The sequence below is a fragment of the Schistocerca nitens genome, chromosome 10 (genome assembly GCF_023898315.1).
Source record: "Schistocerca nitens isolate TAMUIC-IGC-003100 chromosome 10, iqSchNite1.1, whole genome shotgun sequence".
Lineage (NCBI taxonomy): Eukaryota > Metazoa > Arthropoda > Insecta > Orthoptera > Acrididae > Schistocerca > Schistocerca nitens.
The window spans coordinates 83,154,827-83,173,812 of record NC_064623.1 but is presented as its reverse complement, the minus strand read 5'-3'; the positions used below and the strand labels follow the sequence as shown (position 1 = coordinate 83,173,812).

Genomic DNA, 18,986 nt, shown 5'->3' with positions numbered 1-18,986 from the left:
AAATGATGAGGAAAATACAAACACCAGTCATCTCGAGGCAGGTGAAAACACCTGACCCCGCCGGGAATCGAACCCGGAACCCCGTGCTCGGGAAGAGATCGCGAGACCACGAGCTGTGAACTTGGAAGCGTACGCGTATGAAGTCAACCTGATCAATCCATGGACCTTGCATGTCAGCAATGTACTGTTCGAGCTGGTGGAGGCTCTGTAATGGTGTGGGGCGTGGGCAGTTGGAGTGATATGGGACCCCTGATTTGTCTAGATACGACTCTGACAGGTGCCACGTAGGTAAGCATTCATTCATGTCCACTATGTATTCCGACAAATGGTTCAAATGGCTCTGAGCGCTATGGGACTTAACTTCTAAGGTCATCAGTCCCCTAGAACTTAGAACTATTTAAACCTAAGTAACCTAAGGGCATCAGACACATCCATACCCGAGGCAGGATTCGAACCTGCTACCGAAGCGGTCGCGCGGTTCCAGATTGTAGCGCCTAGAACCGTTCGGCCACCCTGGCCGGCTGCATTCCGACAGATTTGGGCAATTCCAACAGTACAGTGAGAAACGCCGCACGTCGAGAATTTCTACAGAGTGGCTCCAGAAACAGTCTTCTGGGTTTAAACACTTCCCCTGGTCACCAAACTCCTCAGACATGAACATTATTGAGCATATAAGAGATGCCTTGAAACGTACTGTTCAGAGAGATCTCCACCCCGTCGTATTCATTCGAATTTATGGATAGCCCTGCAGGATTCATGGTGTCACTTCCCTCCATCACAACTTCAGATATTAGTCGAGTCCATGCCACGTCGTGTTGCGGCACTTCTGCGTGCTCGCGGGGGTCCTACACGATATTATGAGGATGTACCAGTTCTTCAGTGTATATGACACGAAAAAGCATTTCTTTTGAAACCTGAAACTGAAACAATCTAGAAAGACTTGAAATCCGTGGGACCGATATCTTGCCAATATCAATGTCGATAATAGACAATAACCATCGAGAACCTAGATTCCCTGGTCTCACCAGGTTCGCCGAGTGCTAACGCTCTGCTTCCTGGACTCGGGTAGGCGCGGATCGAATCCGCCCAGCGGATTAACGACGAGGGCCGGTGTGCCGGCCAGCCTGGATGTGGTTTATAAGCGGTTTTCCGCATCCCCCTAGGTGAATACCGGGCTAGTCCCCACGTCCCGCCTCAGTTACACGGCTCGCAGACATCTGAACACTTTCGCACTATTCCATGGATTACACTAGTCGCAGACACTTGGGGTACACTAATTTCTTCCCGGCTTGTACGAGGTGACGGCAGGAAGGGCATCCGGCCACCCCTTCAACTGACATTGCCACATCCGATTAACCATGCCGACCCTGCGTATCCGCGGGACAAACGGCATAAGCAAAAGAAAGAAAGAAAGAAAGAAAGAAAGAAAGAACCTAGATTCCCTGGATAGATAAACTGTCTACACACATAATGAAGTCCTATTAGCACCTGGCCAATTTCTTCTCTCTCTGGAGAGCGGTTGTACAGACAGAAAGTGGTGGCGCGGAATGGGTATTGTCGACGTAGGGCGGATAGTGGTTATCCATCGTAACAGACATCCGGCAGGTACTTTGCGGTAAGCCCGCCGTCGCGTGGGAGACGGCAGAGGCGGCGGTGACACAGCCCGGTGTAGCGTCGCCGTGAATGGCGATCCGCGCACCCGACACCCGACCAGAGCCGTGCTTTGTGGCCCTAAGTGGCGGAACCCGACACCGCCTCAAGTGGCCGCCTGCGATGCTCGACGCGCGTTGGCGGACCCCCGCGACCGCGCATCGGCAGCCACCGAAACGATCTATTACCAGGTCCGGCGCATCATACGACGTCAAGTTGGCCAGTTACAGCATCCGGGTTTCATTTACACTACTGGCCATTAAAATTGCTACACCAAGAAGAAATGCAGATGATAAACGGGTATTCATTGGACAAATATATTATACTAGAACCGACATGTGATTACATTTTCACGCAATTTCGATGCATACATCTTGAGAAATCAGTACCCAGAACAACCACCTCTGGCCGTAATAACGGCCTTGAGACGCCTGGGCATTGAGTCAAACAGAGCTCGGATGGCGTGTACAGGTACAGCTGCCCATGCAGCTTCAGCACGATACCACAGTTCATCAAGTGTAGTGCCTGGCGTATTGTGACGAGCCAGTTGCTCGGTCACCATTGACCAGACGTTTTCAATTGGTGAAAGATCTGGAGAATGTGCTGGCCAGGGCAGCAGTCGAACATTTTCTGTATCCAGAAAGGCCCGTACACGACCTGAAACACGCGGTCGTGCATTATCCTGCTGAAATGTAGGGTTTCGCAGGGACTGAATGAAGGGTAGAGCCACGGGTCGTAACACATCTGAAATGTAACGTCCACTGTTCAAAGTGCCGTCAATGCGAACAAGAGGTTACCGAGACGTGTAACCAATAGCACCCCATACCATCACGCCGGGTGATACACCAGTATGGCGATGACGAATACACGCTTCCAATGTGCGTTCACCGTGATGCCGCCAAACACGGATGCGACCGTCGTGATGCTGTAAACAGACCCTGGATTCATCCGAAAAAATGACGTTTTGCCATTCGTTCACCTAGGTTCGTCGTTGAGTACACCGTCGCAGGCGCTCCTGTCTGTGATGCAGCGTCAAGGGTAACCGCAGCCATGGTCTCCGAGCTGATAGTCCGTGCTGCTGCAAACGTCGTCGAACTGTTCGTGCAGATGGTTGTTGTCTTACAAACGTCCCAATCTGTTGACGCAAGGATCGAGACGTGGCTGCACGATCCGTTACAGCCATGCGGATAAGATGCCTGTCACCTCGACTGCTAGTGATACGAGGCCGTTGGGATCCAGCACGGCGCTCCGTATTACCCTCCTAAACCCACCGATTCCATATTCTGTTAACAGTCATTGGATCTCGACCAACGCGAGCAGCAATGTCGCGATACGATAAACCGCAATCGCGATAGGCTACAATCCGACCTTTATCAAAGTCGGAAACGTGAATGTACGCATTTCTCCTTCTTATACGAGGCCTGACAACAACGTTTCACCCGGCAACGCCGGTCAACTGCTGTTTGTGTATGAGAAATCGGTTGGAAACTTTCCTCGTGTCAGGACGTTGTAGGTGTCAACCTTGTGTGAATGCCCTGAAAAGCTAATCATTTACATATCACAGGATCGTCTTCCTGTCGGTTAAATTTCGCGTGTGTAACACGTCATCTCCGTGGTTTAGTAGTTGTAATGGCCAGTAGTGTAATAAACATATACAATGAATTGTGTTTTTCGATGAACGGTAAACTCAAAAAGGTTTTTTTTTATACCCTCTTATAGGTGCTTACTATGCCCCCTTTCAGATGCACGGCATATGGCAATTCAGTATTCAAATTGTTCCCACACTGCAGAGAGCATGTTTGAGTTACAGCTTCTACAGCTGCTGTTATTGAATGTCTCATTTCATTCATTGTTGTTCGTAAGGGAGGCACACAGACAAGAAATAATCACATGCAATCGTGTCCGATGACCTTGGAGGCCACTAACGTAAGGCTGAACCATTTGGTACAGTGCGGTCGATCCATCATTCAGTAATCCTTTGATTTAAAATTTCCTTCACTTCCAGAGTCCGGTGTGGCGGTGCCCCATCCTATTGGTAAATGAAGTCGTTCGTATCAGTCTCCAACTGTGGGAAAAGAAAGTTCTCAAGCATATCGAGATTTGTGCTTCCTGTAACAGTTTGCTCGGCAAAGAGAAATGGACCACACACCATTTACCGTGAAACTCCACAAAACGCATTAAATTTTGGCGAGTCCCTCTCGTATTGTGCAACTTTATTTGGTTCTTCCTAGCCCATATGCTCACGTTATGACGGTTCACCTTTTCACTTAAATGGAATGTTGCCCCGTCACTAAACACTAAGCGTAGAAGAAAACTGTCATCCTCCATCTTGCCAGAACGAAATTACAGAACCCCACGCGTTGTTGTTTGCAATCTTCACGAAGAGCTTGCAGTAGCTGAACTTTATATGGTGTCATGTGCAAACGTCGACGCAACACACGACAGAGGGACATCGGGGGGATGCAGAGCTGTCGAGCTGCAGGGCGAACGGATTTCTGCGGACTCCTTGTCAAACTGTGGCGGATGCGTTCGACGTCTGTGTCAGACATTCAGGGATGGCCTGGCGATTTACCTTTACACAAACAACCTGTTTCTCAGAATTTTCCATGCCATCGTGTAATGCTCTGTGCTGTAGAAGGATCCTCACCATACCAAGTGCGAAAGTCACGATGAACAGTTATTACTGATCCGCACTGCGCAAAACGTTTCCTGTTGTACCGACGCCATTTTTACTGAAGCTGAAGTGAGCGCACACTGCTGCTACCCAGCGGGAACCCTGTAAAACTCGAGAGTTTGCTCCTCCCAACAGTACGTTGTTCACGCACATATCTCAAATAACAATAGTTACGACTTCTTTTTGATACAACCTGTATTTTGCACAGGCCACACTCTACAGCTGCTTTCCCATATCAGATTTGTTGGGAATCTCTAGCTCAGTGGATAGTTGCACGAGACACCTAGTTACGGATAGGGGCAAATGAAGGGATGCACGAGATATACAGTGGCCGCTTACTTAGCTGGAATTTATCGTGAATCTCTGGCACAGCGAAAATTCCCAAGTGGTTGAAAAAACTGCAGAATTCTCGAACGTATTCCAATTTCGAGTATAATATATTTCTTTGAGCTGGAAAAGCTTCGTATACAGGCTGGTCCATTGATTGTGACCGGGCCACATATCTCACGAAATAAGCGTCAAACGAAATAGTCACAAACATTGAAAGGGTCCTGTAGCCACCTTTCATTGCCAACTCTCGTAGTGGTCAAGTCGGCAAAGAGATTTCCGCTACTTGTGAGAAATCCACCTGCGTTAGGTTGGTGGCGGAAATGGCATCCTGGGGTTTTCCGGTCCACGCGGAGCGTGGAAGAGGCTGGAGAAGCGGGAGGCAGTCTGCCGCCGGTACGGGAAGCGTACACAGCTGTGCTCCAGTCGAAGAAGGGTGAGTTGGACTGACCGCGTGGCGCGTTATCACATAGAGAGGGGAGCTTTTAGCTTTTGGTCTCGAATTTCGTCTTATAAAGATTTATTTGCTGGGTTGCAGCAGGGAATGCAAGGCTTTTGTAGACTTTCAGTTTGATTCCCAATGCAGCCTTGACTTTGATCCGTGAGAGGAACGCACCACAAAGGAGTTGCATATGTTGACGTGCCCTCGGTTCAGTGTGAATGTTTATGTGCCTACAACTGTGTGTGTATGCTTCTAATCTTTTCCGGATCTTGGTAATTTTTGTGTATTTGTGAATTTTCTTTGTCTCATGTGATTAAAATTTGGCCACGGTCCATAGAAATTGTCTCCGCGGACCGAGTGGGCACGCGAGTCTGTTATGAAACGTGTAGTATTTCACAAGCAATTGTACATAGTTAGCATGCAACAGCAGTCTATAGATGCACTACATCAATGTTTTAAGGAATAAATAATTTTGCCTTCAATCTTATCTTGTGTACCGATGTTACGTCGCCGTTACCTTCGCCATTTACCTTGTAGTTTTCCTTGTTGGCCCACCTATAGCGTTTCCATGTGCACAGGTGTAGTGATTAGTGTCCCTTTTTTTATCTGAAACAAATGCTCTGGAATAGATCGTGTTTTCACGAATCTTGCTGCAGGCTGCACTTACGCATGGTGTTCACGCCCTCTTTACTTTACTCAATATTTGATTCACGGGAAGAATGCCTGGATCATATTAATAACTACATCCCATTCTTTATCAATGACTTAACAATGAATGTTCTTTTGTGAGTTTTTCTTATTAATAAATTAAGTAATTTTCCGACTCAGTGCTACCTCTTCTTTGTCGTGTGGCTAGAGTTGGTGGCGACCCTATCTTTTATATTGATTTCAGTGTCAAATAGCATTTTCTTATTCAAAGTGCGCGTGGCTCTTTTAGCTATCAGGATACATTCAAAGGGCGCTTCATGCTTCTTGCGCATAGCGTCCTTTTATTCACGCTACTTACAACATATGGCTCACAATTTTAGACGAACAGTTGGTAACAGGTAGGTTTTTTAAATTAAAATACAGAACGTAGGTACTCTTGAACATTTTATTTCGCTTGTTACAATGTGATACATGTACCTTTGTGAACTTACCATTTCTGAGAACGCATGCTGTTACAGCGTGACTACCTGTAAATACCACATTAATCCAATAAATGCTCAAAATGATGTCCGTCAACCTCAATGCATTTGGCAATACGTGTAACGACATTCCTCTCAACAGCGAGTAGTCCGCTTCCGTAATGTTCGCACATGCATTGACAATGCGCTGACGCATGTACGTCATCCTTCAACTTTCCCCACAGAAAGGAATCCGGGAACGTCAGACCCGGTAAACGTGCGAGCCATGGTGTGGTGCTTCGACGACCAATCCACCTGTCATGAAATATGCTATTCAGTACCGCTTCAACCGCACGCTAGCTATGTGCCGGACATCCATCATGTTGGAAGTACATCGCCATTCTGTCATACAGTGAAACATCTTGTAGTAACATCGGTAGAACATTACGTAGGAAACCAGCATACATTGCACCATTTAGATTACCATCGATAAAATTGGGGCCAGTTATCCTTCCTCCCATAATTCCGCAACATACAACAACCCGCCAAGGTCGCTGATGTTCCACCTGTCACAGCCATCGTGGATTTTCCGTTGCCCAATAGTGCATATTATGCCGGTTTACGTTACCGCTGTTGGTGAATGACGCTTCGTCGCTAAATAGAACGCGTCCAAAAAATCTGTCAGCGTCCCGTAATTTCTCTTGTGTCCAGTGGCAGGACTGTACATGACGTTCAAAGTCGTCGCCATGCAATTCCTGGCGCATAGAAATATGGTACAGGTGCAATCGATGTTGATGTAGCATTCTCAGCACCGATGTTTTTGAGATTCCCGATTCTCGCGCAATTTGTCTGCTACTGATGTGCGGATTAGCCGCGACAGCAGCTAAAATACCTACTTGGGAATCATCATTTGTTGCAGGTCGTGGTTGACGTTTCACATGTGCCTGAACACCTCGTTTCCTTAAATAACGTAACTATTCGGCGAACGGTCCGGACACTTGGATGATGTCGTCCAGGATACTGAGCAGCATACATAGCACACGCCCGTTGGTCATTTTGATCACAATAGCCATACATCACCATACATCGACCTTTTCCACAATTGGTAAACGTTCCATTTTAACACGGTTGCCGGCCGCGGTGGTCTCGCGGTTGTAGGCGCGCAGTCCGGAACCGTGCGACTGCTACGGTCGCAGGTTCGAATCCTGCCTCGGGCATGGATGTGTGTGATGTCCTTAGGTTAGTTAGGTTTAAGTAGTTCTAAGTTCTAGGGACTGATGACCACAGCAGTTGAGTCCCATAGTGCTCAAAGCCATTTTTTAACACGGTTAATGTATCACGAAGCAAATACCGTCCGCACTGGCGGAATGTTACGTGATACTACGTACTTATACGTTTGTGACGAATATGTAATAATATGTAATAAAAAATGGGGGTTCCTATTTAAAAAAACGCAGTTGATGCCCTTTGACCTACGGCAGCGCCATCTAGCGGGCCAACCATAGCGACATCTGGTTTCCCCCTTCAAGCTAGGCGAGTTTCGTTCTTTGTAGTTTTTTCGTTTGTTGCTTATTTCGTGATATATTGGGCCTGGTCACTATCAATGGACCAGCCTGTATATTGGATAGCATCTTTTCACGTATCAGCACGGTTTTAGAAAGAATCGCTCATGCTAAACTCAGCTTGGCCGTCCGCTGTGGCCCAGCGGTTCTAGGCGCTTCAGTCCGGAGCCGCGCTGCTGGTACGGTCACAGGTTCGAATCCTGCCTCGGTCATGATGTGTGTAACGTCTTTAGGTTAGTTAGGTTTGAGTAGTTCTATTTCTAGGGGAGTGATGACCTTGTGCTTAGGGCCATTTTCGCCCTGCCAGTGCTGCAGTACAGCAGGACGGCAATTTTAAGTCCCGGCTTTGCAGTCCTGCACACTGAAGAGGGAACAAGTCGACGAGCAGGTTCTCAGAGTCTTCAAATTCGTGGATCTGTACCGGGAAGGACGGAAGCCAGTATAGGACCAACGTCACAGCGGCGCCTTGATTTCTGAAGTATGCAACCCTCACCACTGTAATCGTGTTCGCGCCGTGTCTGGTGCCTGGTGTTGGCTGCAGCACCCTGTCACTGCTGTGCTGGCTGGGAGCGCGCGGGCTGCGGCCGGCGTCGCAGCGTGGGTTCCCCGCGGCCGCGGGCGCCGCCAGCTGATCGATAATTGGCCCGCGGCTGGTTTGGCTGAGGCGCCACGACGCCGTAATTGCCCTCTCGAGGCGGCCGCGCGGCGTCGAGTGGTCGCTCGACGGCGGCGCGCCGCGGCGTTTGACATGCTAATAAGGCGGCCGCGCCAGAAGTGCTGAGTTTTCGGGAACTGGCCCACTCGGCCGCCGCGACGCGCCCGGCCGACCGCGCTAGCGTCTGAATATTGCATGAGCCGCGGGTGCAGTCGGGCTCCGTGTTGTCGCGGCGTCGTAGAGTCACACCGAGGTCTCAACTGGTCAAGCTGGCCTCCCAGACCGGGGTATCCCAAGTATGAGGACTGTCCACACAGTATCTTGCCTAAAACGAAAGGTACACAGGAGAGTCAGTTGGCTGATTTGAGGGAGGGGACGAAACAGCGAGGTCACCGTCCCCATCGCACTAGGAAAGGATAAGGAAGAAGTTGGCTGTGTCCTTTCAAAGGAACCATCCCAGCATATGTCTGAAGCGATGTAGGAAAACATCGGAAAACCCTAAAACAAGATGGCCAGACTAGGGTTTGAACCGAATGCAAGTCCAGTATGCTAGCCACTGAGCTACCTCGCTCGGTGCATAGGAGGGGTGGAGGAAACGATATGTTAATGCATCAGGATTGTCCTTTAGAAAGCTCGCTCCTGCGAAACGCAACTCGCCCTTTTTTCACATGATATCTTGCGAACCATGGATGAAGGGTATCAGACGGATGCCATATTCCTTGACTTCCTGAAAGCGTTTGACTCGGTGCCCCACTGCAGACTCCTAACTAAGGTACGAGCATATGGGATTGGTTCCCAAATATATAAGTGGCTCGAAGACTTCTTAAGTAATAGAACCCAGTACGTTGTCCTCGATGGTGAGTGTTCATCGGAGGTGAGGGCATTATCTGGAGTGCCCCAGAGAAGTGTGGTAGGTCCACTGTAGTTTTCTATCTACATAAATGATCTTTTGGATAGGGTGGATAGCAATGTGCGGCTGTTTGCTGATGATGCTGTGGTGTACGGGAAGGTGTCGTCGTTGAGTGACTGTAAGAGGATACAAGATGACTTGGACAGAATTGGGGTTGGTGTAAAGAATGGCAGCTAACTCTAAATATAGATAAATGTAAATTAACGCAGATGAATAGGAAAAAGATTCCCGTAATGTTTAAATACTCCATTAGTAGTGTCACGTCGATTAAATATTTGGGCGTATCACTGCAGAGCGATATGAAGTGGGACAAGCATCTAATGGCAGTTGTGGGGAAGGCGGATAGTCGTCTTCGGTTCATTGGTAGAATTTTGGGAAGATGTGGTTCATCTGTAAAGGAGACGGCTTATAAAACACTAATACGACCTATCCTTGAGTACTGCTCGAGCGTTTGGGATCCCTATCAGGTCGGATTGAGGCAGGACATAGAAGCAATTCAGAGGCGGGCTGCTAGATTTGTTACTGGTAGGTTTGATCATCACGCGAGTGTTACGGAAATGCTTCAGGAACTCGGGTGGGAGTCTCTAGAGGAATGGAGGCGTTCTTTTCGTGAATCGCTACTGAGGAAATTTAGAGAACCAGCATTTGACGCTGACTGCAGTACAATTTTACTGCCGCCAACTTATATTTCGCGGGAAGACCACAAAGATAAAATATGAGAGATTAGGGCTCGTACAGAGGCATATAGGCAGTCATTTTTCCCTCGTTCTGTTTGGGAGTGGAACAGGGAGAGAAGATGCTTGTTGTGGTACGAGGTACCCTCCGCTACACACCGTATGGTGGATTGCGGAGTATGTATGTAGATGTAGAGGGGAAAGTAGGAGGCACCCGTTGAGGTGAAGAATACAACATAGTTTAAACTGTACGAAGTTTTAACGGCGTAAAGAAAGGCAGGCCAGAAACTGAATGGGCAGCCACCCAAGAGAACAGGTGAGGAGGGCGTCTGGTCGGTTTGGAAGCTGCCAGCAGAAGAGAGCGAACGGCGTGTCCGCCCCCGGCAGCCGGCCGAGGTTCCACCCCCACTTGACCACGTCAAGGCCTCCGTATTGGTCGGTCAGATCCTAAGACGCGTAGTTCGGTAGCGTTACCTCGTCAGCAACACGTGAATTTAGCTGCTGCTCATGGTTCAACACGTGAGTTTCAGGGTGGTTCTGGCCAACGTGACTGAGACGCTGCAACTTACCGCCAGGCAGAAGGTACTGACGAACATCAAGTGAAATAATAAAAATCAAACTTTATACTAATAAATACATTCAGTATCAGCCCTCACTGTACGGAAATGACACTTCAAAGGTTGAGAAGGTATGTCCTGTTATTTCAGTGATTGCAAAATCGACTCATATTGGCAAAAAACTGCCGGCCGCTGTGGTCAAGCGGTTGCAGGCGCTTCAGTCGGGAACCACGCGGCTGCTACGGTCGCAGGTTCGAATCCTGTCTCAGGCGTTGTTGTGTGTGTTAGGTTACTTAGGTTTAAGTAGTTCTAAGTCTATGGGACTGATGACCTCAGATGTTAAGTCCCATAGTGCTTAGAACCATTTGGATGGCAAACAACTTTGCAGTACGAGTCCACTTAGCAGTATATTGTTGCACCTTGTCCAGCCTGGACTCATGCACTGATTCGGTTGGGAAGCGTGGCATAAGTCCGTTGTATGCTCTCCTGTGGAAAGTTGGCCCAAAACTGTTGACACTGGTCCTCTATATGCTGGATACTAGCAATGGGATGGAGCTGACGAGGTGGAGCTGACATGGCATACAGTTTCACACAAAGGCGCTGCAGTCATGGACTGTGCGGCTGGTGCCGGCGGAGGTCCGAGTCCACCCTCGGTCATGGGCGTGTGTGTTTGTCCTTAGGATAATTTAGGTTAACTAGTGTGTAAGCTTAGGGACTGATGACCTCTCAGTTAAGTCCCATAAGATTTCACACACATTTGAACATTTATTTGAACAGTTCCACACATTCTCTTCGCAACAGATCTGAGGATAACATCATACTGACATTTCATAGAGACACAAGCCATCTGTGGAGCAGCATTAGCCTGTTGAAAAACCGCCCTGCCGTACTGTTATATGAGAGGTAACTCGTGACGTACTTTCGTGCCGTCAGAATTCCCTCAATCAAGTCCCTCAATCAAGTCCTGACTTGAAGTATCCAATGGCTCCAATGCTGTACAAGCAAAGTGAAGCATCCAAAAGATGTGGTCAGATTTCATTTTACTTTGTACACGTACACACCATCAACAGGTATGCCTACATAAATGATTAGAGTTGGAATACTCTGTGACAATTAGAATTGCTAAAGAAGTCAATCAGTGTTGGAGGTGTTTTGTGTTGTTACCAGTGCTGGTAAGGTAGGCGAGGTGCATGAACGGGGTCAGATATAGAGTGATAACTATGAAAGACACGGAAATGGCACGAAACCGTGTGTCACAGCTTTTTCAACATGTGACAGAATTTGAAAAGAGCATAGATGTCATTTCCGTTTGGCTGGTTGAATCGAGCTGTGGCCACATTTGTGGGACAGTAGGACGTGACAATAGCCCAATGTTGGACTGCAAGGACTTTGTGAGTCAGGTGTAGTCATTCTCGAGGCTCTGGCCTGATCACCACAGGGGTGGAAAGCCGTACTGGCTCCAAACATATCGTACCTCTTCACATCTGCACCTTCCATCAAAGAACAAATGATGCACTCTCTGCGACGTCATGTGACATCCCGCACCATTGGTCAGAGACTAGTAAGAGCATAACTAGGGAATTACTATCCCATATATAAGCTGCCAGTAAAACCACAACACAAACGGATGAGTTCCTGGTGGTACCATAACTGTGAAGCATGGACTACTAATGAATTACGTCACATTGTGGTTAGTGATGAATCATGTTTTTGCACCATCACGGATGACCATCGTTGGCGAATATGACGGCCACCTGCAGAGAAGTCCAATTCTTTCAATGTTTTGAAGAGGCACAGCGGCATTACTCTTACAAGGGGAGGCCGCCAATTGTGAAATTCAGATTCGATTCGTACTGCGCATAATAAAAGCTCATGGCCAGAGGTGTAATGTGGCAAAGCACCAAGATGCACTTCTCAGCAGTTGTCGAGAAAACCGACAGTTAAAAGAAACCGTTGCGGTAAAATACTCTCTACGATAAGCAATTTTCTACAGCGTCGTGGCGCAGCGGTAAGCGCTCGGGTTTGTAGTCCGAAGGTCGTCGGATCGAATCTCGCGCCATGCAACCTTTTTTTTAGTATTTGTTTTTTGTAATTCCCGGCAATCAGTTGCAACAATTATGAATATAATAAGTTGTTGAAAGTCGTTTGTCGTGGAAAAACTGGCGACTTCGAACATCACTATGTTTTCCGCAAATAAAGTTGTATTTCACAAGTGTTATTAATTGTCTTCATAATGTTTACCACGTATACTTAACGGAAGACGTAGAAACGATATTCCGAAACGAATACGTATAGCGTAAGTAAAACGTTCGAATTAGAATAGAGACCCCACGAACACAAATTTGCTGTGGCAGGTATGAAATATAAACTCCGTTACTCGCTCGTTGCACTTGATGGACAGATGTTGAATGGGCCGAAACGAGCCGCCGCATAACATCCTAGTTGCCTGCCAACTTCGAAAGAAGGTAGATGCGGTCTCTAGCGCAACTTATAACGTCGTCGAAAATCAGTGCAGACGTGAGAGTTTTGGTACACCCTGTTAAACAAACGGAAAAATGGAGGCGGTAATATATATATATTACAAAAAACTAGTAATGAAAAAAAAAGTTGCGTGGCGCGGGATTCGATCCGGCGACCTCCGGATTACGAACCCGAGCGCTTACCGCTGCGCCACGACGCTATAGAAAATTGTTAATCGTAGAGAATATTTCATCGCAACGGTTTCTTTTAACTCGATTTTCTCGACAACGGCTGAGAAGTGCATCTTGGTGCTTTGCTACATTACACCTCTGGCCATGAGCTTTTATTATGCGCAGTATGAATCGAATCTGAATTTCACAATTGGCGGCCTCCCCTTGTTAGTGTTATGTTGTGGGGTGCCACTGGGAATGTTGTCGGGGCACAGTTGGCAGCGATTGGGAGAGCTCCGACAGTATCACTGTGTGTCACGGACATCCTGCACCCTTATGTGTTACCTGCAATGCGACAGCATCGTGGTACCATTTTTCAACAGGACAATGCTCGTCTATTCATGGCACGCGTTCTTATGAAGTATTTGTGTGGTTTTGAGGTACTCCCTTGGGCAGAAAGTTACCCAGATCTGTCTCCCGGTAGAACTCGTGTGGGACCAGCTCGGATGTCATCTCTGCCCCGGTACCAGCAGCCAGGATGTTGAGAACCAGTTACAACAGTTGTGTTTCAGCTTACTGCAGAAGAGGGTACAACACCTTCATGACAGCCTTACCAACCAAAACAGTGAACGCAAATAGGCCAGAGGGAGCGACACGTCATACTGGGAAGAGGGCTCATACTGTCAACTTCTTTGTAAATTTATTTCGTTTTTGCAATTACAGTATTGCAATAACACGACATGCCCCCACAACTCGTTGTTTCCTTTTGCCCCCCCCCCCCCCAATCCCCCTTCATTCCTGGGTTGTTCACCTTTTTGTCTGACACTGTAAGTGTGAGAAGTCTAACAATCATCTGTACATGAAGCGGACATTTCACCATGGTAAAACATGGAGCAGATCGTAAACAATGTGATGGTTGAAATGGCTCTGAGCACTATGGTATTTAACATCTGAGGTCATCAGTCCCCTAGAACTTAGAACTACTTAAACCTAACTAACCTAAGGACATCACACACATCCATGCCCGAGGCAGGATTCGAACCTGCGACCGTAGCGGTTGCGCAGTTCCAGACTGAAGCGCATAGAACCGCTCGGCCACTGCAGCCGGCCCGTAAACAATGTGAGGCATCGCCATGCGAGCTAGCTGTCCCATTCTTTGCTAGCCAACAGACAAGCATGCCAGCTAGGGAAATCCATATATATGTGGTGTCTGTTCTTTCGGATATGTCCGAAAGAACGGATACCACATATATACAGAGTTAGTCAAGAGGAAAGGTACATGCTTTGAGGGGTGACAGTATTAGTGATTCTGAAACCTTCATATGGACATATGCCCTATTCCGAATGGTTTCCGAGATAGAACACATTTAATATCGCTTTTGTACGTTTTTCTTGAACAACTCGAAAACCGCACCCTTCAGCAAAAACGTGTTGCAGTGCAAAATTAAAATGGTTCAAATGGCTCTGAGCACTATGGGACTTAACATCTATGGTCAAATGGTTCAAATGGCTCTGAGCACTATGGGACTTAACTTCTAAGGTCATCAGTCCCCTAGAACTTACAACTACTTAAACCTAACTAACCTAAGGACATCACAAACATCCATGCCCGAGGCAGGATTCGAACCTGCGACCGTAGCGGTCGCGCGGTTCCAGACTGCAGCGCCTTTAACCGCTTGGCCACCACGGCCGGCCATCTATGGTCATCAGTCCCCTAGAACTTAGAACTACTTAAACCTAACTAACCTAAGGACAGCACACAACACCCAGCCATCACGAGGCAGAGAAAATCCCTGACCCCGCCGGGAATCCAACCCGGGAACCCGGGCGTGGGAAGCGAGAACGCTACCGCACGACCACGAGATGCGGGCAAAAATTTAACTATATTAGGTAGTTTCCTGACTTGATAGACCACAAGTGTCCAGTATCAAACTGTTCGTCTCAACTTGCTACCTCTCAACATGCTACCTCAAAATGGCCTACAAAAACTACGTAGCTACAGCGCATGCGTGTCGAGAGAATTTTTGAGCATTCTCGCGCTCTCTTCGCAGAAACCACTACTTCTAGGGGACGTTTGTTGTAGGAAATGTAATATAGTTTAATTTTGTACTGCGACACGTTTTAGCTGGATGGTGCGGTTTTCGAGTTATTCAAGAAAAACGTACAAAAGTAACTTTAAATGTGTTGTATCTCGGAAACCATTCGGAATAGAGCATACGTCCATATAAAGTTTTTAGTTCAGAATCACTAATAGTGTCACCCCTCAAGGGTTTATAATTTCAGTGATGAAAGCCAATGATCCCTTTAGTGCAGATTGCACCCCAATCTCGAACTCTTGTCGGAATCGGCGGGATGACACCGGTAATGAAGATAGTGAGCAGCGGCAGTACATCACTAGTGTGTGGTGTTAAGCCGGCCGCTGTGGCCGTGCGGTTCTAGGCGCTCCAGTCTGGAACCGCGTGACCGCTACGGTAGCAGGTTCGAATCCTGCCTCGGGCATTGATGTGTGTGATGTCCTCAGGTTAGTTAGGTTTAAGTAGTTCTAAGTTCTAGGGGACTGATGACCACAGACGTTAAGTCCCATAGTGCTCAGAGCCATTTGAACCATTTGTGTGGTGTTAAGTTGAAAATTTTAGTCTGACGGAGGCTTGCTAGGGTAGTCCTGTCCAGTCGGCGTGACCACTACATCCAGATGGCGTACGGGTCTGCGCATCTGCCTAGAAAGCAGAAGACCCGTCTTAGAATCACAGTCTGGCACAAATTTTCAGCTTGCCCCATTGACATAAATCAGTGCCCACTGGCAGCTAACTCTTCAATTCCTTTGTGTCTTGAGCCTTGCGAAACGAGTTTTAGCTAAGCTCCATCAGGTTGCGACGCTAACATTCCCTGAGTGGTTCCCCTTGAGTTGTTAGTCGTAGTAAATAGGAAGCGCCAGCACAGTTTAGATAGCAGGGAGGGCCCCCAAGAGCAGGGCAGCCCCCGGCACACGCCGCTTCGCAACCGCCCCCATTGCCCGCTCTGTCCGCGCGTAATTGGATGTTTGCGGCGGCGCTGACATATTGTAACCGTCGCCACCCCAGGCCAGCACGGCGTGCACTGTTCGCGCAATTTGCGACGACAGCCTGATTAGAAATCCCGTCCCGCGCTGCCTAGTGCCTGGCGTGGCGTGCGAAATGGTACGCTACGGTAGACTACGGTACTCTGCGGTGTGGCGTGCCCGGTACACTCTTTGCAGTATTGGCGTCAAATGCGAACTGTTGCTAGCACTGCATCCGCCTAGTTGCCCCCTCCCTCCCTCCATCTCTCTCTCTCTCTCTCTCTCTCTCTCTCTCTCACTCTCACACACACACACACAATCTCTCCGTCTCTCTATCTCACATATACAGAGGGTGGTCTATTGATCGTGACCGGACCAAATATCTCACGAAATAAGCATCAAACGAAAAAACTACAAAGAACGAAACTCGTCTAGCTTGAAGGGGGAAACCAGATGGCGCTATGGTTGGCCCGCTATATGGCGCTGCCATAGGTCAAACGGATATCAACTGCGTTTTGTTAAATAGGAAACTCCATTTTATTACATATTCGTGTAGTACGTAAATAAATACGAATGTCTTAGTTGGACCACTTTTTTTTCTTTGTGATAGATGGCGCTGTAATAGTCACAAACGTATAAGTACGTGGTACCACGTAACATTTCGCCAGTGCGGACGGTATTTGCTTCGTGATACATTACCCGTAATAATATGGACCGTTTACGAATTGCGGAAAGGTGTTGATGTATGGCTATTGTGATCAAAATGCCCAACGGGCGTGTGCTATGTATGCTGCTCGGTATCCTGGACGACATCATCGAAGTGTCCGGACCGCTCGCCGGATAGTTACGTTATTTAAGGAAACAGGAAGTGTTCAGCCATACGTGAAACGTCAAACACGACCTGCAACATATGATGATGCCCAGGTGGGTGTTTTAGCTGCTGTCGCGGCTAATCCGCACATCAGTAGCAGACAAATTGCGCGAGAATCGGGAATCTCAAAAACGTCGGTGTTGAGAATGCTACATCGACATCGATTGCACCAGTACCATTTTGATCACAATACCCATACATCAACACGATATCGACCTTCTCCGCAATTGGTAAACGGTCCATTTTATCACGGGTAAAGTATCACGGAGCAGATACCGTCCTCGCTGGCGGAATGTTGCGTGATACCAAGTACTTATACGGTTGTGACTATTACAGCGCCATCTATCACAAAGCTAAAAAAGGGGTCCAACTAAAATATTCGTATTTCTTTGCGTACTACACGAATATGTAATAAAAATGGAGGTTCCTATTTAAAAAAACGCAGTTGATATCCGTTTGACCTATGGCAGCGCCATCTAGCTGGCCAACCATAGCGCCATCTGGTTTCCCCCTTCAAGCTGGACGAGATATTTGGCCCGGTCACTATCAATGGTCCACCCTGTATACTGAGGTGAAAAAACATGCGGGGCAGCATATGCACATATACAGATGGCGGTACTGTTGCGTACACAAGGTGTAAAAAGGCAGTCCATTCGCGGAGCTGTCATTTGTACTCAGGCGATTCATGTGAAAAGGTTTCCGACGTGATTATGGGCGCACGAAGAGAATTAACGTAATTTGAACGCGGAATGGTAGTTGGAGATAGACACATGGGACATTCAATTTCGGAAATCATTAGGGAATTCAGTATTAAGCGATGCACAGTGTCAAGAGTGTGCCGAGGATATTACATTTGAGGCATCACACACCACCACAGCAACGCACTGGTCGACGGCCTTCACTTAACGACCAAGAGCAACTGCGTTTGCGTAAAGTTGAGAGCGTCGACACACAAACAATGCTGCTTGAAATAACCACAGAAATCAATATGGAACGTAGACGAACGTGTCAGTTATAATGGGGGCAAAATCTGGCGTTAATGGGCTACGGCAGCAGACGACTGGCGCTAGTACCTTTGCTAATAGCATATCACCTGCAGCGCCTGTCCTGGTGTCGTAACAATGTCGCTTGCACCCTGAACTTCAGGAAAATCGTGGTCTGGTCAGATGAGTCCCGATTTTAGTTGGTAAGAGCTGATGTGGGATTCGAATATGGCGCAGACCCCACGAAGCCATGAACTCAGGTTTTCAACAGGGCACTGTGCAAGCCAGTGGTGAATCCGTAGGCTCTGTTCACAGGGAGTAGACTGAGTGCAACTGAACCGATTATTGACGAGAAAAAGTTGTGTTCGGCTGCTTCACTTTGAGCCATTCATGGACTTCATGTTCCCAAACAACTAATAAATGTTTGTGGAAGACATGTTAACAGGCCACAATTGTTCCGCGATTCCTTTGAAGAACATTTTTAACTTCACTCCGTTGGTGTACAGTGTATTCACACAAATCTTCAATTGTGGTCCAGATAAATGGGACACTCTCTACACATTGTTTTTAACCTTTTTTCAGATATATCGGTAAATTATTTTTAAAAACCTTATTTCCTGTACCAAAAGCGCTGCTGACCATTTTTGCTCTTCTGTTCACTTTTTTATGCTGCCCTTTTAGCTACTTGATATATGACTCTTTTTGTTCTTTGTATTGTTTATACAATATTTTGTGTGTGTCTTATTGTGACTGATAATGAAGCGTGCGTTCGAACTGGTGCTGTTAACTTCTCCCACTTATTGTTGAGGTTCACCTGCAGCAGAGACGAACAGTATACCATAGAGCTATAGTTTGCAAAGGTAGATTTGTTGACATGGCTTCCATTGGCACGTATTATTTCCGTTTGC

General features: G+C 47.5%; 1 protein-coding gene across 1 annotated transcript in view; it reads left to right on the top strand.

The window, feature by feature from the left end:
* The first annotated feature begins 243 nt into the window (after positions 1–243).
* Positions 244–18,986, top strand: part of LOC126209898 (visual system homeobox 2-like) — a 608,517-nt gene continuing 589,774 nt past the window's right edge. The window contains exon 1 of the mRNA XM_049939020.1: positions 244–288. The gene's annotated coding sequence lies outside the window, so the exon portion shown is untranslated. The remainder of the gene's footprint in view (positions 289–18,986) is intronic.